Source organism: Cebus imitator, unplaced genomic scaffold, assembly GCF_001604975.1.
Source record: "Cebus imitator isolate Cc_AM_T3 unplaced genomic scaffold, Cebus_imitator-1.0 Scaffold65, whole genome shotgun sequence".
In the NCBI taxonomy this organism is placed as follows: domain Eukaryota; kingdom Metazoa; phylum Chordata; class Mammalia; order Primates; family Cebidae; genus Cebus; species Cebus imitator.
The window spans coordinates 900,433-926,713 of record NW_016107380.1 but is presented as its reverse complement, the minus strand read 5'-3'; the positions used below and the strand labels follow the sequence as shown (position 1 = coordinate 926,713).

The window sequence follows — 26,281 nt, the reverse complement described above, 5'->3', positions numbered from 1 at the left end:
AAAAAAAAAAAAAAAAAAAAAAAAAAAAAAAAAAAAAAAAAAAAAAAAAAAAAAAAAAAAAAAAGAAAATCTAAAAACAGTCTATTTAAATTTTAAAGCTGCAAATAATTAAAGTAAGCAGGCTTGTCAAGCATGACCCATATAAAGTTCACTAACAGGACATTAGAACTTCTTTATTTAATAAAGATTTAATTACTGTTCAACAAAAATGAGCCAGAAAATCATTCTCATCAAATCCACAATGTGAGCAGGTCAGACGAAATCTCTGCAACTTCATGTTCTGTGCAAATACAGATTTTATCACTGATCAAATGAAGAGTCCTTGTGGGCCTCCAATTGAACTCTTGCGCCCGAGGCCCCATAAATACTGATGGCAAGGATCCTCTCCCCAGTTGTGTGTTCTTAAATCAAGCTTGGCTTATAACCAATTCTCCTTTAAGATTGTCACCAAAGCAGTTCCATCAGGCTTCTTCTTTCTACTCTTCTTGAGAATCTCACACAGTTTATGGCTCATACCTTATAGCCATGTAAGACAAGGCTCAGATCCAGTCCCAGAAGCTAGGGAGGCAACAGTTACACCCTTCATTGACCAACTTGGAAATCCTCTACCCCATTGTGGCCAGCTACAAAACCATAGCTGAACACCAGTGAGTGATTACACATACTAGGGGTGACGGAGGAGTGGTTCTGCAATTTGAAAACAATAAAGTCCACACATTTGTAGACAGAACCATTGATTTGGTTTACCCCTCTTTCATCTTTGTTATATCTTCTCCCTACCTCCAAGGTTTTAGGCTTATAACTCACCTTATACATCACCACCTCCACACCTCTGGGGCTGGTAGAAGGCATTTCCCTACCTGACTTATTAAAATTCAGGTCAAGAAGGAGGGAGAATGGCCACAGAGGCCAGAGAGAATGAAGGAAGATTCAGAAAGTGCCTTTTCACATTTTTGCTCATGATTCATTTCTTAAGCTTGGAGGATAAATCTTGTAAGAAGTTTTTTTTCCCCTTTCCTAACAATTTACCTGAGCACTATGAACATTTTTCATAGAGGGGCCCTTCACACTTAAGAAATTTAGAGGAAGGATATTTCCTAGACATCTGGATTAAGGAACTGATTCCCACAGTAATCCATATCAGTATTTGTTTAAAGATCTCTATGAAGTCTTGATTTTCATGTTTTAAACAGAGAAATAATTTTAGAGATACATGCTAAAGTCCAGTTACACAAACACACACACACACACACACACACACACACACATACACCCAAAAGCAAGAGGCTGAGTGGTGAAACAGTAGAAGGTTCAGATACTTGTCCAAACTCTGCAAGCCATTCTATGAAATCCAGAGCAAGAAGCTCAGCCTCCTTATGTTTCAACCAATGACCTTTCCAGTTAATCACTGATCCCTCCCACCAGTTAACTACTCACATTGTTGCCATGATATTGATATTATTCAATTTAGCAATCTCTTATTAAGGTGTTAATAATATTGGAAAAATAAAACTTAGAAATCATTGAGTTATCAAGAATTATAGTTTATGTTATTATAAAATATGTAAGATCAAAACGTCTCATTTTAATAGACATTACAGAAATTGTACAGAACATTTCCAAACTTAATTTCCTTAGACATCTAAGAGAGTTTGACTAAAAATGTTATCATGAGTTAAAAAGATTTAAAAATGTGCTCTCCAGAAAATATTAACTAATTGCATCTGTTCTAAAGAATAAAGTGCCAATAATGAATTTAATTAATTACTTTAAGGTGCCAACCTTAAAATATAATTGTTTTAATTTTTTCACCAGACTTCCAAAATGCTTCAAACAAATGCATATAAAAAGGGCATATGTAAAATAAAAATAATAAATGATTATAATTTAATAAATTTAAAATAAAGCTATAAATATCTTTAAATAAATGAATTAACTTCATCCACTAGTTTGCATCTATATTCTAAGTAAAATCCTAAGTGAACAGATCTTCCACATAAATAGACCAATCGTGTTTCTTCAAAAAGCACAAATATCATGTGTCTGATTTAGAAATTTATTTTCAATATCTGAAAAATAAGCTCCTTAAAATAAAATAATTCCTGGTTTAGGAGAAATTTCCATTATGTGTATGTTTAAATAGCTTAAGAAAAAAAGCTTATATCAAGACTCTAAACCGAGTCTGTCCAACCTATGGCCCTCAGGACACATGCGGTCCACAGCGACTTTGAAAGTGGCCCAACACAAATTTTTAAACTTTCTTAGAACATTATGAGTTTTTGTTTCGTTTTGGCTGATCAGCTATCCTTAGTGTTAGGGTATTTTATGTGTGGCCCAAGATAATTCTTCCCATGTGGCCTAGGGAAGCCAAAAGATTGGACACCCTTGCTCTATAAATACCAAAGTCTGTCTTTCTTTCTTTCGTCTTTTTCTCTTTCTCTCTCTCTTTTATTTGTTTCTTTTTTTTTTTTTTTTTTTTTTTTGATGGAATCTTCCTCTGTCATCCAGGCTGGAAGTGCAGTGGCATGATCTTGGCTCACTGCAGCCTTCACCTCCTGGGTTCAAGCAATTCTCCTGCCTCAGCCTCCCAAGTAGTTGGGATTACAGGTGTGCGCCATCATGACCAGCTAATTTTTGCATTTTCAGTAGAGATGGGGTTTTACCATGTTGGCCGAGCTGGTCTAAAACTCCTGACCTCAAGTGATCCACCTGCCTTGGCCTTCCAAAGGGCTGGGATTACAGGCGTGAGCCACTGCAAGCAGCAAATACTGAAATATTTCAACTCTTGTTCCTGTCAGCTGGTAAAGGTTCACAAAACATATATTTAAAAGCACAGATATAGTTCTAGATATTTTTTAAAAGCTATATTCCTTTGGCCAAAAACAGTCAAAGAGAATTTTATAATCAAATAATAATTTATTAAAATTATACTCAAATACAAATTTTCCATCCACTTGCAACCTTACGTTTTGATATGTTATTTAGTACCTCTCCATTAATACTATATTTCCCAGTTATATTTAATCTATCTGATGTTTATCAGAATGAAAAACACAAATCATAGGCCAACATCTTTCCATTCCTATTCTGAATGAAGAAATGAATGAGTGAATGAATAAATAAAAACCTAGATGCACACATCAGACCAGTTTCTGTCCTCTCCTCCAAGGCCACAGATATAAGGTATAATAAAATATACATGCTTTAGAAGACAGCGCAGGCACAAATGCGTACTATTTAGAAAATAATACCAAAGTCAAATTAACTTTTTTCCTCTGTAGAGATAAAAACAAGTCCACATAAACATTTTTATCTTTATCAAATAAATACTTCCAAATGTGAGTTGAAGTTTTCTAAAAATAAACTCCTACATTTACATATAGTTTAATTCAAATTTTTTGCAACTAGAAAAATATGTTCATCAACTACAAAAACTCAAAATTTATACTTGACATAAAAATGATTGCGATTTATGCACATATCATATATAGACCTTTTTAAATTTGCTTTAGAAATGAAAGAACTCAAACTTAAGAGTTCTATGACAATAGGCCTCTTGGGTCAATTTGAATTTCTGACTGTTTAAGACAGAGGTAAACTTGGTGGCATGTTACACTTGATTCAAATACTCATGAATACGTGCTACAAAGCAAATATGGAGAACAAGTGATCGCCTTGTTTTCTCATGCAACAAAACTAAGCTAAAATAAACACAGAATAAATCCTGCAAGACACAAACCTGTCAGCCACGATCACCAGTTGAAAGAAATGCAGAAAATGACAAAGACGAGGCCAGGAGAGGTAATAACAATAAAGGAGAAATTATTACCTGCCAAGGGGCATATCACTACACTCAGGTTTACTGTGTCCCTAAGCGATTGGTTTAGGTCTTCCAGTCTCAACGGTCCCTCACAATTCTGGCCATGACCAGGGGTTGAAATGATCTTGCCAGTGCTTCCAAAGGTGGAAGATGCCCCCATATGTTGGGGGATTCCCTGACGATATGTACATGTACAGATGAACAAACATACTAACCCCATCTATTCTAGGGCTTCCCATAGAACAGGAGAAAAGCAGCCTAATAAAACATCTTACCACTTCAAGTCTCAAGGAAAAGGAATTCCAATACTGTGATAGGTAAATCATGATGAGAATGCACCACAATTTTTTCAGATGCTCTGAGAACTCCCACTACCATGAACTTGACAGCTAGATTGTTGTGCTCTAGCAGGCTGAGCACACTTTAGAGTTCAAAATGGCAGGGAATAGCTTTGTGGCACAGAAACATTAGTATATAATACTCACCTCATAAATGTAATTTCAAACAAGCTGTCTACCTATAAAACAGGAAAGCTGACTTATATTGGCTAGTTACCTATAAGAAGGATGTGTTTTATCTAAAATTTTGTCTGTTTTCTCCACTCAGTTATATTTCCCAGCCCCCAGGCTGGGATAAAACAGGAATTCAGCAAATGTTTGTTGACTGAGTGATTAAGTGAATGGATGAATGGGTGAATTAATGATTGTAAACACACTCACTACTCATGTACTTTGGTGTCTTTGTGGGGTTTAGGAGCAATTGCTTCTTCTTCCATTCTACTCCTCCTGTTAATCTCTCTCTTGTTATTCCTGTTAAATTACAGGATGGTTTGATATAATTTAAAATACCCCTTTGTAATAATATGGGTGCCTCTGTGAAAGTTCTTTTATCTAGCCCGGTTGGCTATATAATTGCTTGAAAAAATAAAAACCAACCAAACATAACCATAATATAAATTTTACCTCTTTACATTCTATAATAATAGGCTGTTCATCTTAACAAAGCAATTTCAGAATTTTTCTTGAACAAGCTCTGTTATTATTCCTAAAGCTTCAATTATTAATAGTATCCTATCACCTCCTGCTAGCATCCTGCACTCCTGCCCCATGTTTCCTCAGGTTGGGTGTGACAAAGGACTGCATATGACTGTGTGTTTTGTCTATGTATTGGCACATAAATATCCTTGAGGACAGGAAAAGAGCTGGTGTGTGTGTCTGTCTGTGTGTGCACACGCACGTGCATGCACTTCCTTGGATTGTTCTCCATGGAAATCTCCCTCCAGATGGGAAAAGAGCCAAGGAGAGCCCAAGGACTTCCCTGACCCTAAGCCAAGGGTGTGGCAAGTGTGCTCACCATTATCAGCTGGTACGCAAAGAGAAGGAGTGAGAAGGAGGAAAGAGGTAGCAGGGAGGAGGAGGAAAGCCGTCAGTGAGTGTGGAGATCTTTTAATTGCAAGAAAATAATCTGGGAGTGTAACATTTTTGCAGTATTTTAAAGTGTGCAAAGCCTTCTCAGGACTAGCACATTCTCAAATGACACCTCTAAGACCAACCCAGGCATAAAGATCTTCTGAGGCTTACATAAACTTACTGCCCATTAAGGAGATATACAGAAAAAGCTCAGCCTTTTCCTTACTGGTGTACTTAATTATGTACTCAAGATAAGTAATAACCTTTAGAATGTTTTCACCCTGTGTTTGCCTGTGTTTTCTCTACTTAGCTGTATTTCTATACTGAAACCTCTTCAAATTCACCCAGCATTCTTAAATTGCCGAATCCATTGGTCCTTTCTTAGATCACAACAATTGGTGATGAATTTGTGGCATTATACGCTGAACACTCTCTTAAATACAAGGCTCTTAGCTCAAGATCTAACATTCCCAATGCGCTTAATAAGTAAGAGTTCCTCTCGTTAGCAAGCTCCTCCTGGCTTAGCTTCTTTGAGACTTGCCTCTGTTAATTTTCCAGCTACATTTCTAAATATTTTGAAATCTTTTGGAATCTTTTATCTGATCTTCAAGGCCCAGACGAAGTGTTTTCCCCCAATAAACTTCCCCACTTTTGCAGTGTCAGAATTAATGCCACTCTCTCTTGTGTTCTCATAGCTTTTGCTCAACTCCCATTATCTCACTAATCATGGTCGGCTTTGAATTCTAGTTGAGCGAATTTTTTTTTCAAGATAGAGTCTTGCTCTGTCCCCCAGGCCGGAGTACAGTGGCGTGATCTCGGCTCAGTACAACCTCCAACTCCAGGGTTCAAGCAATTCTCCTGCCTCAGCCTCCCCAGTAGCTGGGATTACAGGCACACACCACCACACTCAGCTAATTTTTGTATTTATAGTAGATGGGGTTTCACCATATTGGCCAGGCTGGTCTTAAACTCCTGACCTCAAGATCCACCCACTTCAGCCTCCCAAAGTGCTGGGATTACAGGCATGAGCCACTGCACCTGGCCCGAGCACATATTTTATATCCCCAACTAAATTTTTAGCTACTTGAGAATGGGGCCATTCTTATTTATCTCAACACTGAGCACAGTGTCTTGCACATGGCTGGCTTTTCATAAATGTTGGTTGATTTAAAAGTTGACAACAAATATTAAATTGAAGCTTTAACTGCTTCCTGTTTCCCACCCTTCATAGCCAATCCGAAGACAAAGCCTACAGAATATTCAACTTCCATGTTTCTCCCTAACCCACTTTACATTCCTATTACAATCATCCTAGTTCAGAACTTTACTACTTCTCAAGGAGACTATTGAATAGCTTCCTAATTTGTCTCCCTCCAAGTTTTCCAGTTCTTCTTGGTGATATGATCTGCAGTGAGCAGATTAATATTTTAAAAATATAATCCAATCATATGATTCCTATCACATGATTAGGTAGAAAAAATGCCTACCAAACTAATGTTCTAATTAATTATATTCCAGTCCTTCTATACTCTCTAGGTCTCTTGATTCCTTCCCTCCTTCTTCTTTCATAGCTCCTCTTCACTTACCAATGTTCTATTCCAAACATACCATGTTACTTTTCCTTCCATGATCACACCAACTTTATCCATCCCAACCTTTTACCTAGACAAACATCATTCTTGCCACCTATCAAAATCTTGCTCATCCTTAAAGCTGTCCTCAGGAAATACTTCCTGCCCCCCAAGCCCTCTACCCAGGCAAACCCACAGGATATTAATGTGATTTATTTCTCTTCATAAAACATTTTATTTATACGTCGCTGAGGGCACTACTCTAAGCTTTCTTATATCCAAGCCAGGTATGTACTAGTCTGATCTCTATTTTAGGTAGAGTTTATAAGCAACTTGAAGGCTGAAATGCAGACTTACTCATCATTGTATTCCTCCACAGCACCAAAACACTACATTGCATATGGCAGAAATGCCATAAATATTCATTGAGTTTAAATGAACTGAAGCTTTTAAAAATAGCCAAAAAAGCTCAGGTTCCATGTAAGAAGAACGGGGCTCAAGCCAACTGAGTGTTGGCGTCTGTGATGATTGGTGTCCTCAAAATTTCCACTTAAGGATAATGACAGAATCAAGCTCCGCTAGAGCCAATGAATAATTTATTTGTGCACAAAACATTCTGTTAATGGAAATCTTTTTATGGCTCAAGATCTAAAATATATTTACTGCCCCATAGTTATGAAATGTTTGCTTTAATCATTAGGTACACAAGGTAATAACAAATGATAATTACAGAATCATTATATACTCTAAAACTGATTTAATCAAGGGTATCTCTTCTGAAATTCAAAAACTCCTGAGTGGATGGGGATGGGAAGGATTATGCTGGAGCCAATCAACTCACTGCTACCATCAAATTTAAGAAACTAAGGCTTTCTGTTGTTAGAAATACCACCAATTGAAACAGTAACTTTAGATACAAATGGCTAGTACTTTTTTTTAAGGCTCAATTAAAAATCTCCCTGCCTCCCCAAACTAGACTGCCTCAATCAACGAAACATATCAGAGAGAGAAGTGCATGTGTTTGCGCATTCCCTAGATGTTGTAGCCTGCCAACAAATGTTTCTTTGCTGTGCTATTTCAGCAAGTCGTGAGATGGCAATGATCATCCTCCTCAAAAGAAAAAGATAGCTATTTTTCCTGTATGTTTTTATTTTAAGAGGCTGGAAGACACACTTCTGGCTGCTGAGAGTACTCTGACACGTACACATGTTCCTGAGGAGGTGAATTTGTGGGGGATTTTGGCAGGGTTAAGGTTAAGAAAACCTAAAATCATCCTAAGCTCTTGGGAAATATTTAAGGAGCTGAAAAAAAAACAGCAAAAAGAGGAAGACGATGAAGTCTTCCAGTGAATTCCCGTTTCCAACTATAAACCCTCATGAAAAACAAAAAGTAAAGTAGTATAAAATACATACTTCTTAATCTATATTTATCTCAGACTCAACTGGTACACAATCAAATTCATCACACTACTACCCAAACCAGCTTCTCTCTTTACCTCACGTTTTCTATGAAAAGTCATATTCAAACTCCAAAGCTCAAAGCCTGGAGTCAGCATTGACAGCTTCCTTCTGCTCCCCATCCCCAGAAGGCACAAACATCCACACATACTCATCCTAGACCCAATCAGGTAGCCCCTACGCTGGTGTCCTTCACATGGCCTGTGCCTGTCAATCTTTACCGCTACGCTCCAACCAGGCCCTCACACCGGTCTGATCTCCCACCACACACAGTAGGCCGGAGATCAGCAGGTACTCTGGGTACAAATGGCAAAGTGCCAAAGGCCAGATCCACGCCTGGAGCTCTTGTGTACTTGGGATCCAGGGACAATTCCCACCGGCAGTGAGCCGCGGCAGTGAGCTGCGGAAGTGTCCAGAGTCCTAGGAAAAACAATTTGAGCTGAACGAAGCCACAAGGGCACCATGATGCAAAACCTGAGAATTAAGGAACTGAGGGGGATATGGGAGGAAGTCAGAAAGAACTTCCTGAACCTGGGATGCAAGTCTCCACTGAAGTCTGTGATGCAGTGCCTTCATATATGATGTAAGTGTGGGAGGAGATATACATGGCACAACATAAGGGGACAGCTCCTGTTTGAATTAATGGAAGTGCGTCCTAAGTGGAGTCTGTGCTTACAATGACTGCTGCTGCCTCCCACCCCACCCTCACCTCATCCGCCATCCAGCCATCCAACACGGCCCAGCCAGAACCAGCTCCCTAAAGCGCAGCTCTGAGTGCGGCGCTCTCCTGCTCAAAGGCTTTCAGGGGCTTCCCTCACCACTTTGTCCAGCAGTCAAGGTCAGCTGTGCTTTGCTTTCACACTACATGGGAATCCCTCATTGTCAGAGGCCACATTTTATTTATCTCATTAAATCTTTTCAGAGATCAATTACTTTTGCTGACATAGTCAAAAATGGGATTGTAGCGGTTTCAGGTTTGTTCTGCTGTGTGGAGAAGGGGTTTGTTTTTTGCACACACAAAAAAAAAATCACTAAAAACATCATAAATTTGTACTCATGACCTGCCTCTTGATATTTAATAAGTATCAGACTTGAAGATTCATCTCACAAATATAATTAAAAGTAAACCTGTGTCCAGGTATCAATTTTCAGTCCTCAAAGTGAATTTTCAAAAAGAAACTCACAGCAAATATTTTTATTTAACTCAACAAATATTAAATGTTTACAATTTATTTTTCAATCACTATTTTTAAGGATAAAGAAAACACAAACAAGCAACTTATAGTGCAGGCATATGAGAGAAAAAGCTCACACAAATTACTTTATTATAAAGTCCAAGTACAAAAACTCATACATAAAGTGACATGAGAGAAGTATAAATTGCCAAGCGGTGATGAGGACAGAGGAGCTCAGACATGAAGAGAAATCATACTACAATAAAATTATTAACCAGACTCTGACGTCAGTAAAGGGCATTAACCCATAATGCAAATCGCATTTCTTAAATGTGATTAAGAAAGCTAATTTTTCTTTTGGCAATTCATGGGTGAGACGTCAATGTGATATCAGATTCAAACATAAAATAAAGATCTCTATGTGGAGGATTTTGTCCAATATCCAATTAAAGGATTTATAGTGAAAATTTTAACTGCCAAGGGAACCAGCACTCCAGAGGCCCTTCTTAATATGTAAGGATATTGCTTGGAAATCACGAGATTCTCAGATCAGGGACGTGATTGGGTAAACTTAACAGTTGGTATCATCTGGTTTTAGTTTCCAGAAGGTGCTATCTGACAGAGGTCTGGAAAATTAACAATCCATATCTTTCTACAGCATTTTGTTCCTTGGACTACCTCAAAATTCCCTAAAATTGTAAGATTTAACTCTGCCCCCAAATTTTAATATGGCTGTCTTCTATTTCCTTATGTGAATCATAATAAACAGAACATAGTGACCATATCCACAAAGCTCCGATATTTGAACACTCCAGTTAACTAGATGGATTCTGTTCTGTGACTCGCTAGTGCTGTGACTTTAAACAAATCACTCAACTAAAACCAACCCCCTACCACCAAGCCTCCAATTCCTTATAGACAAAATAAAGTGTGAGTAATAACTACATAATAGTTATTGCCTCAAATGAGATAATGTACATGGAAGCCATTTGTAGAGAGAGAGTAAAGCATTACTCAAATATTCATTCATGCCATCATAGAAACAAAGCATATGATCAGTCACTAAGATCCACTGTGTAGGTTTTGCATAGAGAGTGAAAAATGAGAGATTCCTTCACACAGCCATCCTATACTGCAAACTGAAGGGGACAGGAAGGATAGACAGAAGGAGATACTATGAAATTATATGAACGTAGCCTTCAGACAGGGTTTCAGATGGCTACTGCATGCTCGTGGAACAAAATGGGATTTACTAATACTACCAGTTTGGTTAATACTTAGTGATGGAATGATGAATATATGAATGAAAAGTTATGGAATGCATGGGTCAATGAAGGTATAGCCAGGTGAAATGCTTGAAAACCAAATCAGGAAGAGCCAAGTTGTATAGAAGAAACATGAAAATAATTTTGGAAAAGTGAAGCCATGTAGCTCAAATAAGCTAACAGTAATGGGCTCCACTCACATAAGTTAGAATAGCAAAACAAAGAGCATAAGAAATCTACAGCATACAAAAGAGTCCACGTTTTCATATCAGTTTGTAAATATTAATACTCAAATATAAATACTGATACCCTCTTCTGTTATCTTTTAAAAACAAGGAACCAAACAGTATGCATCCGAAGAGCTATAAAAATATAAACGGAAACCTTATATAATAGGAAACATTTTGAAGTCCACAATATCCTGAAGCTTATAAGGTCTACTCTGAATGATCTGTGATAGCAGAAGTTATAGTACACCGGGACGTAACAGATAGCAAATCTAATGTGCACCTTTATCAAATCTTTATAAGATCAGTCAAAATGTATTAAAACAGAATGAATTAAAAGGGTTTTCTGACTCTTCATTTTCCTAATTGGTATAAGCAATAACAAGAAAAAAAAACATATAATGGTATATCAAAGAGAAAGGACAGAAAAATGAAGAATAGATTTGTGGAAATCACAAAATATAGCAATTTTCACAGAACATAAAATTACGTATTTTGGACGTCCTAATTTAAAGTAAGATTTCAGTGATGTCTGACTCCAAAAACTACTAATGGTAAAAATGATATAATTCTCAGCAAATTAATTACTGCTCTTTAACCCAATATTTTCAAATAAACATGAGATTCTTAATAATTTTCATCTTTTTTTTTTAGGAAGGAATATCGCTTATGTATTTCCTAAATAATTATATCCAACGTAATGACAATATGTAAATCTGATCACCCATGTGTTTAAAAGCCCAGACTCCAGTTAATATCACTTTAAAATGAATAATGTCAAGACAAGTCAAAACCATTCATTACTTTAAGTAGAATGGCAGGGCATGCAAAGCAACATTATTGTAAAAAATAATAACAATTTGTATTTACTGAATTTTACAAAAGGTACCATAAAAGGAAGAACATTCTAATGATAAGAATGTTCCCTTCTGACCTCGCGAACTGTTTTCTATTTACTAACAGTTTGTGGTGGGAGGAGTTGGGCACGTTTTTAAAATTTATTATTTGTAAAAAAAAATTATATTGAAAAAATTGCCTCATTTGGGCTAATGCATAGGACCAGGTTCATTGATAAAAGCACTAAGAAATTGCTGATTATGTATTCCATATGCATCATGAAAATGCTTACTGATTCCATATGAAGTGCTTCCTTACCAAAAGAAGTATTTGATTTAATTGAGAAAATATACTCAGCTCTTTGAGTAAAGACCATGTTGACAGGTTAAAGAATCAGTCACATGATAAATGAAATATAATTCTGGCTACATTTAACCAGTGATTGCAATGACTATGAAATCACTACTCTATTAATCACCATCATAACCACTACTATTTACTGAACTCCTAGTACTTGCCAGGTATTTAATCCTCATAGAGTCTATGAACTAGGCAGCATCCTTGTTAATGCAAAGCAATTGTTTCAAAGCAAGTGACCCCAATGAGCTCACTCAGCTAGAGCAGTCCGGAACTCACAATGCAACAAGCAAGAAGGCCATCTGCATTCAATGCCCAGGTCATGTCCATTCTCAGGAGGCACTTATAAAACAGTCTCTTGAACAAAATTTAAATTAGGTACCACCAATTTAAATGTCACTTAACACTTAGGGTACTTTGGAAATAACTGTAAAAGCCAAACTTGTGTGTAAATGGAAAATCAAATGTGTCAAACAAAGACATTTAAGTTAGTGGTTTGGATTATTAATTTTCATCTTCTAACATCTATTATAGCTATTGAAAAAATTAAGGTCTTGCTTTTCAAACTTATTAAGTGTCTCTCTTCCTAATGGGTTTTTCATCTACCTGCCTTATATCGCTTTAATTATCCAAAACTATTTTCAAACGGCACCATGTGCCCATAACAACGAAAATTATTGGTCACAAATGAACACTGAATCATGAACTTCGCAAAATGAAAAGGGGTCTCTGGAATGTCCACACTTGATAGTTCTACGCTCACTGGATGCTCAAAGGCTACACTAGCAAGTCAAGTTCTTAAGCAGTTCCCTTAAGAGAGATTATTTTAGACAAAGCTTAGGGCAGTTGTTGCCCTGCATAAACTCTACAACACTATCACTGAAAAATCATCTGACATCATCATGTCTTAAGATGTTCACAGGTAAAACAGACACTGTAAGTGGGTTTGGTTTAGAAGCTGTCTTCCCAAATGATTAGATACTTTCCTCTCTTGTTCATTATCATTCATAAGGTTTTTAAATAGCTCTGGTTTATTTGGAGGAAAATTAAGTAACAAGCTGTACAATTTTAGAATCATGAATAACATTTAGAATTTCAGAAATTCAAATCTTGTGACCTAAATTAGGAATACAATTTTTTTCCAATTTTTCTTTACTGTGTAAAGGGTTAATTAAAGCATGAGTTTGCTTGGAATTTTTTTTAAAAAATTACCAAGCCCTAAAATCAGTATCATTTAAATTTCTGATGCCAAAAATCTGTTTGACAGAGCAGGCTTTACTATACTGACATTTTAACAGTAGCCAAAGTCCTGTTCCCACTAAATTCTATCTTGGCAGCACCAATAATTTGCTAAAAGCCTAAACTCCTCCTGGTAACTAATGTGTTCTCAACCTCAGGAGCTTCCCACAGCAGCTCAGTGCATCAAGGAAGCTGAAGCAATCAAGTCCTTCCTTAAGATTTCTATTCTTATTACAGAAACCACGATTTCTATAAAATGAGAATGGTTTAAATATGGAAAGATGCTAATTTACTCCAAATGTTCATTATATCTTAGATATGAATCTGACAAAATACAATAAAATTACTTATTAAAACCTTACTCAAAGTAAAATCTGATATTTTTATATTGCCTCAAGATTATAACAAGCAAATCATCATTAATATATCACATAAAATAATCTGGTTTCAAACTGACAGCATCTGGTTCAAATGACACCACTTTCTAATCTTCAGCTAAAATCAGATATTTCCAAAAATGCAATAAACATATGAATATTTTCATTTAAGTAACATCCAAAATATCTGTCACAGGTTTTGAGAGCCTTAAATAATTACTGTCAAAATTTCACATAAAGCTTATTTAACATTGTGCTTGACGAATCTTTCCAGTAACTTTGAAATCAAACCATACAGAAAGCATTTGGCTTGACTTACCTAGTGGCTGTATGTTAAAGAATTGGTAAAAGAGCATTCCAACCAAATGAATTCACTTAATTTTTCAAGTAGATCTGATTACTATGGTCTTTTAAAAAATTCAAGGGCTCCACCTAATGAGGAAAAAACAAAGAATTGCGTTTAAACCAGAGCATCATTATATAATCTATATATTAATAACACAAAAATCAAATCCAGACTATTATGATATTATGCTATCTTTTCCTAAGTTACTGTGCTACTTAAAACTATAAAACAACAATAGCATCTAGGAATTATGTTAAATTTTCCAGTTTGGGGTAAAATGAATATTTAAGCATACAGAAAACAATAAAAGAATACAACAAAGTGTGAGAGCAGAAGAGTTTGTTTCCAGAACTGACTGGCAGGTGGAAATAATGGCTATATAATGTCAGCTAAGACATTAAAATTAGAGATGAGGGGGAAATGCAATTTATTGCTTTGGAATTATACTCATTGATTCTTCTAATTTTCTATGCAATGAAAATTTGTAGGTGACAGTTCCTGAAAGCCATTAAGCCCTAGCTATATGCAATCTCTGTTGAGAAACAGAAACTAATATCTAGACAGATCATTTAAACATAAAAATGATCAAGAAGTCTTGGAGATAATTCATGAGCATGAATTTCCAAATTATTCTGAGAATGTTACACCTTGTCTCTACAGAAAGTGTTTACTCTACTAAGGGCTCATAAATAGCTTAATTATTATTTATAAATAATATTAGTTTATTCCATTCACTTTGCCATTAGAAGCACTTTTCCTGAAATTCAAACATTAAATTACTATCTCAGCTCTAAGAGAACATTTGAGAGAAAGCAAGCAATAACTTAACTAGAGAGAGAGCATAAAGTGAATTCTGGAGGGATGAGCAGAAAAGTAAAATAGAAAACTGGACAGTTTGTAGCTACTCCCAAATTAGGTCTTCCCAGGCCTTCAAATATTAGTATGTTCAAACACAGTAATACTTCAAAAAGTCCCAGAACATCAAACACAATCATATTCAAGTGGCGGTCCAAAACTTATTCCAAAGCCATAAGCAGGATATTTTTTTATTATGCAATTTGAAATTAGCCATGTACTGCCATTCCTCCAAACCCACTAAACACATTAACAGAATTAATTGATAATCTCAGTATTAAAAAATAAAGGTTGAAACAGATTTGTTATCCACCAGTATTAGAAGGTAATTGCTCTAGAAAAGAACAAAACAAAAGATGTTGCTAACAATAGAGAAGACAAATAGCAGTAACTATACATACTAACTAGAAATCCACAGTAGTCATGGGAAATATGTTTTCATCAAGAAAACCAGTGTCTAGATTCTAGTCTTACTGATATTCAATAAATAATTATCTAGGAAATTCATTTGGACATGGTCTCGAAGGACTTCTTCATTAACAGAGATAAATAATCTTTATTCCAGGGTTCTTGCCATAAATATGAGACAAATGCCAAATGGTTTAGTTATTTAAAATTATACTGAATCAACAAAGACAATCACCTAAACAATGAACTGCAAAATGATTCAATGCACACATTTTTCACATTTGAATATCTAGAGAGGCGAAAATATTTCTGTACTTTTCCTAGCATTTTATGCAAAAGTTACAAAGTCTCTCTCAAATAATATTTGGTAGCTAGCTTCATAATATCACTTCTGAATACTTCCCAGGGCGGTTTTATGCAGAAGCTAGCGTAACTTTTCTTTCAGTTAGTCACTTTCCAAGAAAAGAGGTAGGGTGCACCCTTCATGATGAAGGATAAACTTCAAGATTCTTAAAATCTCAATGATTTCTCAAAGCACAATGTAAAACCGACTTATACAAAAGTCTTTTTCAGTCCCTCTTCATTTCTTAGGTAGAGTATTGTTTTCTAACATTATGTAATTCTTGCCTCATAAGAGGTCTTACATTTCCCACAGATAACCAGTCATTAAGCCAATATGTTAAAAGGCTTTTCACCTGTATTGCATCAACTATGCTCTCATTTCTAATTATGGTGTCTAAGTGGTCAGTGACTTCAAACTACTTAGGAATTTTTCGGTGTTCCCACAGAGTGCCTAAAAGTGGTAGCAATGGGCATCTCATATCAAAGTTCAGAAGCACTAAGTATAAAATATATTAGTCACTCATTGGATGATTCAGCTAAATGACTGCTACTGATTAACAGGGAAAATGCAGATCTGTTGCCTGTACAACAGGTAAGCCTCACATACAAACCACTATATAACATTTATTTAGAAATGTTCACTTCCTTAAAAATAATTACATATAATGAAATGAAAATAAACACAAGATGGCAAATTGCCTACAATCGCTACACCACACAGTAGTGCAACACCTCAAATAATTTTATAACCTGATGAAAGTCATTGAATCTAAACTTCCTTACCTTTAATTTATTTTTATTACCTGCTTTACCAACCTGGGCACGGATTGGGGTTGGGAGAGGGACCCTTAGTGTTTTTTGACTCTTTCAGAAAATCTAAATACATCTGACCTTTGTATTTCAGTCAGTTATATGTTACATGGGCTAAACAATGGAGCAATTTATCATTAGCTAATATTTGATTATGCTTGTCACCAATTGGTTTGTTTCAGTTATTTGCATGTAATAAATCAGATGTACACACAATGCTGGGTTGAGTGACTTTCTCTAGCTGAATGGTCTACCAGGAGTAGTACACAGGAACCATGCTCCCTGAGTTCACCAAGACACTCCCTGGGAGCGGCTAAATTGACCATGCTGTTGTTGTAATACTGATCACAGTAAATGAGCTTTTCAAGGAGCCCTCTAGAGTAGAAAACCACATTCTGGAGTAAGCTTGTGAATCTTAAGGTCTCTACAGACCTAGCTAATTCTTAGTAGTCATCAAACACTCTCTTTTCGTTGACAATGAAACAGGCCCAGCAGGTCACTTGCACAAGGTCATGCAACTAGAAGCAGTTTACATGACTACTATTGTGCTGTTTCTCCCTTTACATCATACAGCCACGGTGCCTCTCACAGGCAAAAATTCAGTCATAGCTAGCAGGAGCTTATTGAGCACCAACTATGTTAAACTTGCTTATCGGCTTAGGATGGGAAGGCAAAGGGAAAAGCAATGAGTTCAGTGTGAGAAAACAGACCTCAAATACTGGCTCCAAAGTATCCCCCTCGTCATGGTTACAATCAACTTGCCTCTTCACAAACCCAAGGAAGAAGTGGCCAATGAAAATAGGAAAACCAAGAATACCTTGACACTGTTATACACTCAAGACATCTTGGCATATTTTGCAGGGTTTCAAAGTGACACCTGAAAAGCCCTCCCCTTATGGCAAATTAGTACAGTTATCCTTAGTTATTTATATCATTCTTCCTCATAAACACATAAAAACATTGAAGATATTTTTAACCAGAAAAACACCATTTATTCCATCACCCAAACACAATTCTTTTCATTTTAAAAAATTTCAATCTATTATTTGTCACCATGTAAGCATATTTTCAGAGATGTCCTCATAATGTACATATAATTGTGTATTCTGATTTTTCAATTTAACATTGCATAAGTATATGATTTCCATGAAATTCAGGTTTCATTTTTACTAGCCATATAATATTCCATAAAGCTAACATAAAGTCATTTCCTTCATCATCCTTAAATGTAGTAACATTTCAAATGGTCTCACTTATTTTAATACTACGTATATTATTTTTTCTTAGAATATTATCAAAAATAGGATTATCAAATCAAAAGGGAGAAATAGGTTTGTAATGGACTTCGTATTTATGGCTATATTGATTTCAAGAAATTCAAATTATCTACAAAGCCACCAGCAGTAGATGTGCATTCAACTTTCACCAAACTTCCTTAGCATTACATGTAATTAAAATCTTTTTCAGAGGCTTATTTCATGTAATATGATTCTTAAGGGTTGCATTTTTGTTTTAATGGTGACCATAATTATTCTCTCACTTAAAAATTATTTGATTGTCTTTCACCTCTAATGTAAAATTATCTACCCATATAATATGACTACCTTTAGGTCCCAGTTTTTCTTATGAACCTAAATGGCTTTTTATGTAATATATATATATATATATATATATATATTAATTTTCTGTATATTTTTTTCTGTAAATTTATTTTAACTATTTAATTTATCTGGCATATATTTAAATCCACAGCATAAGGTACGCATTCAAATAGCTCTGATGAATTAAGCTTGCTTTACAATGCAATGAATTATATTGCATTGTAGTATGTCCATTTCTTGGCTCACCATTTAGTTACATCGGTCCACATATTTAAAATGGAACTTTTGTTCAGACTGCCAGGATGATGTGACTGGCATTGCGTTACGTAGTTTTCATGTGCATTATCACATGAACTTAGTGTGTGTGTGTTAGTTTTAATTACTGTAGTTTCATAGCATGTTCAAATCCATGTAGAGCTAGATTCTACTCTTCATTTTTTTTTCAAATATTCATTGATATTTTCTTTTGTGCATGAGTATATGTGAGAAACTTTCATTCATTTTTTTCCAGGTTATATTGTTTAATTAAATGTACTGTTTGCCCTCCATATTCAGCCATACTCAGAATATTCCCATTAGCAGTCTGATTAAAATTGGGTTGAACCATATATAGAGAGTTAAAATGCCATATATGTAGAGATTCATAATAATGTGCTATTTTTAACAGGGGAAAACAAAATGTACATATGTGTGTGTGTGTGTGTGTGTGTGTGTGTATGCATGTTTTCAACATTTTTCCCATGTTAAAAAAATAGCATATTATTATGAATCTCTACATATAAGACATTTTAACTTTTATATTCAATAGATATTTATCTTCTGCAAGTCTCCTGGTTCTCTGTCTTTCCTCATTTCCACTCCACTTGCTTGGAAATACTTCCTTTCTTCATGTCCAGCAATTAAATTGTGTTAATTCCTCACAAGGTTCTCTGAATCACTTCCTTTACGTGCCAGAAATACTGATTAAATAGAAGCCAAGTATTTAAAATCCTATCTTAAATAAAATATCTTCATTTCCTTGCCCAAAATGAAATTAAAACTGCATGTAAACAATATCACCACCACAAAATAATATCCCAAGGAACCATTCTATTTCTATAGAAGATTTACATGACAAAGCCCTGAGTGTCTTTAAAACACAGCTGACACTCTGGGAGGCCAAGGCAGGTGGATCATGAGGTCAAGAGATGGAGACCATCCTGGCCAACATGGTGAAACCCCATCTCTACTAAAAATACAAAAATTAGCTAGGCATGGTGGCATGTGCCTGTAGTCCCAGCTACTCGGTAGGCTGAGGCAGGATAATCACTTGAACCCGGGAAGCGACAGAGAGAGACTCTTTCTCAAAGCGCGCGCACACACACACACACACACACACACACACACACAGCTGAATGGCTTTGGTCGGCTAGAGCCCTCCTCCTGCCCCTCCACCCACCATTGTCTCTTATTTCTGCTATCTGTGAAACAGGTTTGAATTCAAAGATAGAGAAAAAAATGCAGAAATACGAATCACTTAAAATTATAAATAAAATATGTTAAACTTAAGTTTGACTGAAAATAGTCTAAATTTTGTTGTGCACGTTAACTAAATCCACGTGTTATCTTCATTGATTTCACAAAACTTGGTACTCTCAAGGAATCTCATGGTTTACATAACTGACAATAGTAGATGAAGAATTCTAGAGACTGTACTGAAAGAGAAGAGAAGGACAAAGAGAAAAAATGGGAGGGAAAAAAGAAAGACCTGAATGTCTATGTGTAGATAGGCAAATGAGGCCTGAAACTGTTTTCCATCCATACTTTGAAAGTCATCACTATGTGTCAAGTTCGTCAAGTTGAGTGAAAGGAGTGATGTGCCTCTCCACTTTCCTGAAGAACCACGTAGAAAATGTGGCAAATATTTAATTTAAGCCTTGTTTCCTGAAAGATTACAAGATGCCCACAAATTTTCTTTCCCAGAGTTCAAAATAGCAAGCTGAGTGGGTGTAAGCACTTTAAGTGAAAAAAAAAAAAAAAAAAGTAACTAAGGAAAAGGAAATCATACTTTCTGCTTCTTAGTATAAGATTTTTTTTAAAAGGCCATTTAAAGAGATATTAGCGATATGGATCCGGCGGTTGTCTTGAATCAGAATACAAATACAAGTCCTGGTGACCTAAGACAGAACCCCCTGGCCACATTTAAACATGATTCATTCTATATAAAGATTAAACTGACAACATCATAGTTACAGTAAGAGAGAGCTGTTGTCAGCTACAACCAGATACCTAAATCACAACAGGAAAACACTTGCACAGAGAGAAAGCTGAATGTTTCTAGGGCCTCTGCCCTTTCCAAAGAGAAGGACCTTCCTAAGCAGTGCTTTATAATATTTTAACATGTAGATGAGTCACCAGGAGAGCTTGTTATAAATATAGGTTCTGATTCTGAAAGTCTACCCCAAAGTTCCCAGGTGATGAGTTCGCTGGTCTACACTGTGAGAAGCGAGATTGTAGTCTGTAACAATAGTTGCCTACTAGCCAAACACCAGAAATCACAATCAACCAATTAAGAACGCTTGCTAGGTACCTGTGCCAGTAGTTACAGTAGATAATAAAGTACATAACATGTGACCTGAGCTAACACAGAAAAGTATGTTTTAAAAAAATAAAAGCTAAATGCTAAAATGTGTGATAAAGACTCTCAGAATAATAGGAGTGGAGAACAGAAAGCCTTCTGTAGGGGATAGAGTGGTTGTAAATGGCTTCACAGAGCAAACGGGAAATGTGCAGCCCCAAGATGGGGTAAGGGGTAAATGTGGAGAAAGAAAGGGCAGGCCACCACTAAGGGCAATTCTAGAAGGGAGAGCCTAGAGTTCCCACAAGAGAAAGCTATGGTGCACCTGCTCTGTGGTTATAGATATTATCATTGGAAGCTTTTAATCAGAATTCACTTTTAACCAAGTGAAAGGAAACTCTGGCCTTGTTTAAAATTTGTCGGTTTGGAAATGATCATTCTATTCCAGGACAGGAAAGAATGGGTAGCTCTGCCTTAGTCTTATGCAAATTTTCTCCACTGGCAGCAGCAATAGTGTTATGAATGACATTTTAGGTTTGGGCCTGGGAGCACAAAATTATCATTTTTGTACATATATCTATGCATATGTATGCCTTTGGATAACATATGTTTTTAATGATTAAGACTTTTGAGAGCATTAGAATCATAACTTTGTACTACAATAGATTTAACAATCTTCTGTTACTTCGAGTACTTGAATTTTACTTTTATTATAAAAATAAACCCTTTTTTTCTCCCGTAACATACTTTGGGATGGCACATACCCACACAACACCCTCAACTCCAGCAATATTCTCCATTCTTCCCTTTCCTCCCACACTGGCTGACAATGGGAAGAAAACATATCCAGAAACAGAATGAAATTATTAATGAATTATACCTTAGTTTTTTTTTTTAATCTTAAAGAGTTTTTCCTGCCAACTCACAATATGTTGGGTATCGCACAATGGATTCAACAGAAAAGCAACCAAGGTTTCCAAAGGTCAATACAAACATAAGCTTTCAATCTCTAAACTTTATTTTTTAACTGAAGAGAATTACAGAGGGATGAGGGTACCTACAAGCTGCAAGAGGGAAGTACTTGGAAGAGAAACCTAATATTTTTGCACTCCTAAGTCAGGTCAGCAATCTTACTGAGTTCTAATTCCATCTTTTTGTCTTGGGAACTATCAAATTCGTCATCTTATTGTAAGCATTAAGAAATGGTATTTGGAAGACTTACAAATCTTAGGTTTCATATTAATGTTAAATGCCGTGACTATGGTTTAGCCACAGTTACTGTCCGAGGTATGTTCCTGTCTTACCAAACTTGACTATGCTTCCTGTTCTTAGCAAGGAAGTCAGAATTTAGGCAATGCATTATGGCAAAACTGCTATCTAACCCATCAAAGCTTGAGTGTTACAAGATACCTGTTCACTGTGATTGGGCTGAACAAGGTCCTAGTATTCAGGATGTATGAACAGAGTCGCCTTCCCTCCCACCAATCCAATGCACACACACATAAAACCCTCACTAATGACAAGAAAAAAATATGAACATAAGAATGCTAAGTTACTGTTACCTATGAATGGTTGCAAAAACAAGAAACAGAAGGCAGATAGGCACACCCTGTTGAGACCATGAAGTGTGTCTTCTTCAAATCTCTTCCCCTTTCTACCCCGACCCTGTTCAGGTGTCCTTGCCTAAGCAGGTCCTGGGGTCTTTGCAAGCTGCACTCTGCATCTACTGCAGAGAAGAGCTGATAAGATTTTTCATACTAGGTTGTCAAAAATGTAACATGTTCTCATGAAAAAATTTACATTATGAAAACAACAAAAACCAACAAAAATATTGGGACACCTTGAAACTTAATACAAACAAATAACTGTTGGTGAAGAGATATATGTGGGGGAGGGGTTTTGCAAGAATAGAAGCAAGATGTCCTCTGTGGGAAATATTATCAATCCTATTAAGTTACAGCGCAAGGTGTGTCGTAGACACTAGAAGCACATATGGCCGACTTTCAGTTCTCCAAGGTGATTTTTATTTGAATTGAAGTTGCTCTTCTGAAAACAATTAATCAACGATAAGTTCTCTCTCCCTCCCACTCTCTCTTCAGAGTGTGTGTCTATATACATGTCTTTTGACTAATTATAAGATATAGTCCCACTTTTTTCCTCCTTAGTATCTATCACTATGATCATCTGTGTTTATGTGCCACCTGCTTTTAGAATTACCCACGGCTATTACCAGAAGTTACAGAGTTAAATTTGCAACAGCACAGACTTCTAACTACAAGCCTGGGACCACGGTGGAAACAAACGTTCAGTTAAGGAAGATTTCCCAAGCGAGAATTGATGTCCTCACTAACTGGGCTGCCAGGCTTAGATCAAATGAAGGTCGATGCAATGTCCCCCGAGGAAGCTGTTCAACTCGCCTGGTTGGTTCCCCGGAGCCCTGCCAAGGAGGCTCTTCAGATTGACAGCACCCTGGCAGAGCTGCTGTCTTCCCCAGGCAGAGAGGCCCTCCCCCGGACAACAGGCTGGTGCAAAGCCATCTTCCACAGACACCAAAAGAGAGCACAGCAAAGCTAAGCTGCTGGGGACAGCCACTTGTGGCTGAGACAAAGGCAGGTTCCCCCTGCAGCGGGACAATCACTAGGACTGTCAGGCTGTCGAAATGTATATTGCAGACAGGACATCCCTCCTGGCATCCAGTGTGAGTGAAGCCCAGGCCACAGCAACAACAGCCTGGCCTGAGGACAGCCTGCACCACACATCAAAGCCAGAGGCCCTGGGAGGCTGGCCAGCCGCCAAAGACGCCTGAGAGCAGCAGGGGAGTGTGTTGCCTTAGGACAATAGCAAACTGGGACGTGGTAGAGTCTGTAAATTCCAAGCACTGGGGAGGTCTTCTCAGAGATTTTACCCTCTCCTGTCAGGGCTGTGATTTAATTTCCTTTGAAGAAAAAAAAAAAAAAAGAAAAGAATATACATTCCCAAACCTTCTGTCTGCAAAGGCAGACACCACAATGCAAGCTTAATGCACTCTGGTCCTTCCCAGCTGACGGCCACTGTCTAACACAATACAGCTAAGTGAGATGTGACATTCTCCTGGTCCCCTTATTAGGGCATTAAGTCTAAGGAGTAATTAAGATCATTTAAATGCAAACGTCATTGTTTCACTGCTACTATCCTCCCAGATATTTCCCATCAATTCTGTTTAATTAGAGTAGCACCACATGTTAATTATAACCTGACAGTTTTATTGATTTCACGGGGCACATCATACAGTCTCATTTTAGGTAGCAAGGACTTAAGGTGAGGCATGAACTTCTCAGTCACAAAGATGACTCAGCTCTTGGACTGATGAGGTTCTGGTTTTTCTAGCAGGAGAGGTTTACCCACGTGCTCAACAGAAATACTTCAGGAATCATCTTATGTCCTCACTTTATTTCACAGCATTTTGCAAAACAACACATCGAAAACAAACTAAGACAAAAAAAAAAATAATAATAAACCTGTTAGAGTGTAAAAGACGTATCCATCTCCCTCTGTTTCTCTGGTCTTAATCTGAAATTCTTAAGGACCAGGATGAGGTACTGTGAAGCCTATGCAGGTAAAGCTGGCATCAAACAGAAATATGGTGCACTTCTGCCACTGAAGCAACCTACCCAGCTTCGAGAAGCTACGCTGCCTACATGCTTATTAGAACAGAGAGAGCTGGTCAGTTTTCCTTTCAGAGGAAATGAATATGAGTTGAGGTCACTCAACTCTAATCCACCCTGTACCTCAGGGTTATACTCCCAGCAGCACATGCTCCATTAGCCAGCAGTTTGTCATAGCCCAGCGTGTCATCCATAATGGCATGTTGGGGGTGGAATCACTTCCAACTCCTCGCTAATCCGGTGTGGGGAACGCCAAGGTACAGAGTTTTACTTGATTGCATAAAACGTAGAGCTATTTTCAGCTTCCAAATCATCGTTCTGGCTCTTTCACCAGTCCTAAAGCCATATTACAACCCTTTAAACACATCTTTTCTATTCGGTTTCCCCTATGTTAACATAAGCAAACACTTAAAGTAATCCCACTAAGTCTCTGAAATATAAAGCCATGAAATGTTAGAAAAAAAAAGACTAAAAAGAGTTTAAGAGTTTTACAACATATTCGCGTTTGTTTTTGTTTTGAGACAGAGTCTCGCTGTTTCGCCAGGCTGGAGTGCAGTGGCACGATCTCAGCTGACTGCAACCTCCGCCTCCCAGGTTCAAGCAATACTCCTGCCTCAGCCTCCGGAGTAGCTGGGACTACAGGCACGTGCCACCACGCCCAGCGAATTTTTATATTTTTTAGTAAAGACAGGGTTTCACCATGGTCTTGATCTCTTGACCTCGTGATCCACCTGCCTCGGCCCCCCAAAGTGCTGGGATTACAGGCGTGAGCCACCACACCTGGCCCCATATTTGCAATTTAAAATGGCTTCTGCTGCTATGGTAGTAGGCTTTCAGTTATCTCCAAACACCTTATAAGAAACCTGGGTAATCGGCACATAGCAGGACTTCGGTGCTTGACAACAAAATCAATTTTGTTATAGTCACACTTCGAAAAATGACTTTGAAGAGTAACATTAAATAATGAAAATTAAACAACGGCTAACTGACATAGGAAGAACTTCGGCTATTTCTGTAATAATTCCCCTGGGAATTGTGCTGAACATTATAAAAACAGGATGTTTTGTTTGTTGTTCTTCATAAAAGACTACCGAACCAGTGAAAGACTCTAAAATATATCAAGACTACAAATCTATGTGAAGTCTAGTAATATTTTTAAAAAGCCAAATGGAATTTTTATTCATGTATTTAACATTTTTGCTCAATGTAAGATGACCTCAGGAAACATGTTTCTTATTTTTATGAAAGCCAAAAGGAAACACAGTTACATAATTCTGCAATGGTTCAGCATCACAGTGCAGAGAACTTAAGCCTAAATATAGGACAGTCACAAATGAGTCTTCACTGCTAAGACTTCTTATATTTAACAGTAACAAAGGATTATCCCTTGGTAACCAGATACCTGTTCCATTTACAGGCTAATCCTAACATAAGGATTTCAATAACAAACTTTTTCTAATGTTAACGTCAATGAACCGTGATGAAGCTACTGCACCAAGGATGAACTTAATAGTAATGGATTTAGAGATAACTTTAAGCGGGTATACTTAGCACACAAATACAGTCTTATCTTTGGATGTGGGGTGGGGGGAGGTTTCACTTCTATAAATGAAATCATAATTTTTTACTGCTTAAATAAATGAAAGCATACCTATCATCTTCTTTTCCTGACCCACACAGCTGTATTTGGAAGTGGTGAAGAAATTGGGAAGCAGTATGTCTAGGAAACAATTGCACCTGAGCATTTTCCTAAAGGCTGGGTGTGGTAGCTCACGTCTGTAATCTCGGCACTTTGGGAAGCCAAGGTGGTAAGACTGCCTGAGCCCAGGAGTTCAAGACCAGCCTGAGCAACATAGTGAGACTCTGTCTCTAAAAAATAAAAATAAAAAAATAAATTTAACTGGGCATGGTGCACCTGTAGTCCCAGCTACTCAGGAGGCTGAGGTGGGAGTATTGCTTGCACCCAGAAAGTTAAAATTGCAGT

The 26,281-nt window shown here is 36.9% G+C and overlaps 1 protein-coding gene across 3 annotated transcripts in view; it reads right to left on the bottom strand.

Annotated features, from left to right (window-relative positions):
* Positions 1-26,281, bottom strand: part of HIVEP2 (HIVEP zinc finger 2) — a 200,051-nt gene that overhangs the window by 78,019 nt on the left and 95,751 nt on the right. For 2 of the 3 annotated variants that reach the window (XM_017530403.2, XM_017530404.2), the window contains exon 2: positions 14,054-14,166. The gene's annotated coding sequence lies outside the window, so the exon portion shown is untranslated. Of the gene's footprint in view, positions 1-14,053; positions 18,807-26,281 lie in introns of those variants that run through there. The other variant, XM_017530401.2, reaches the window with a different exon arrangement.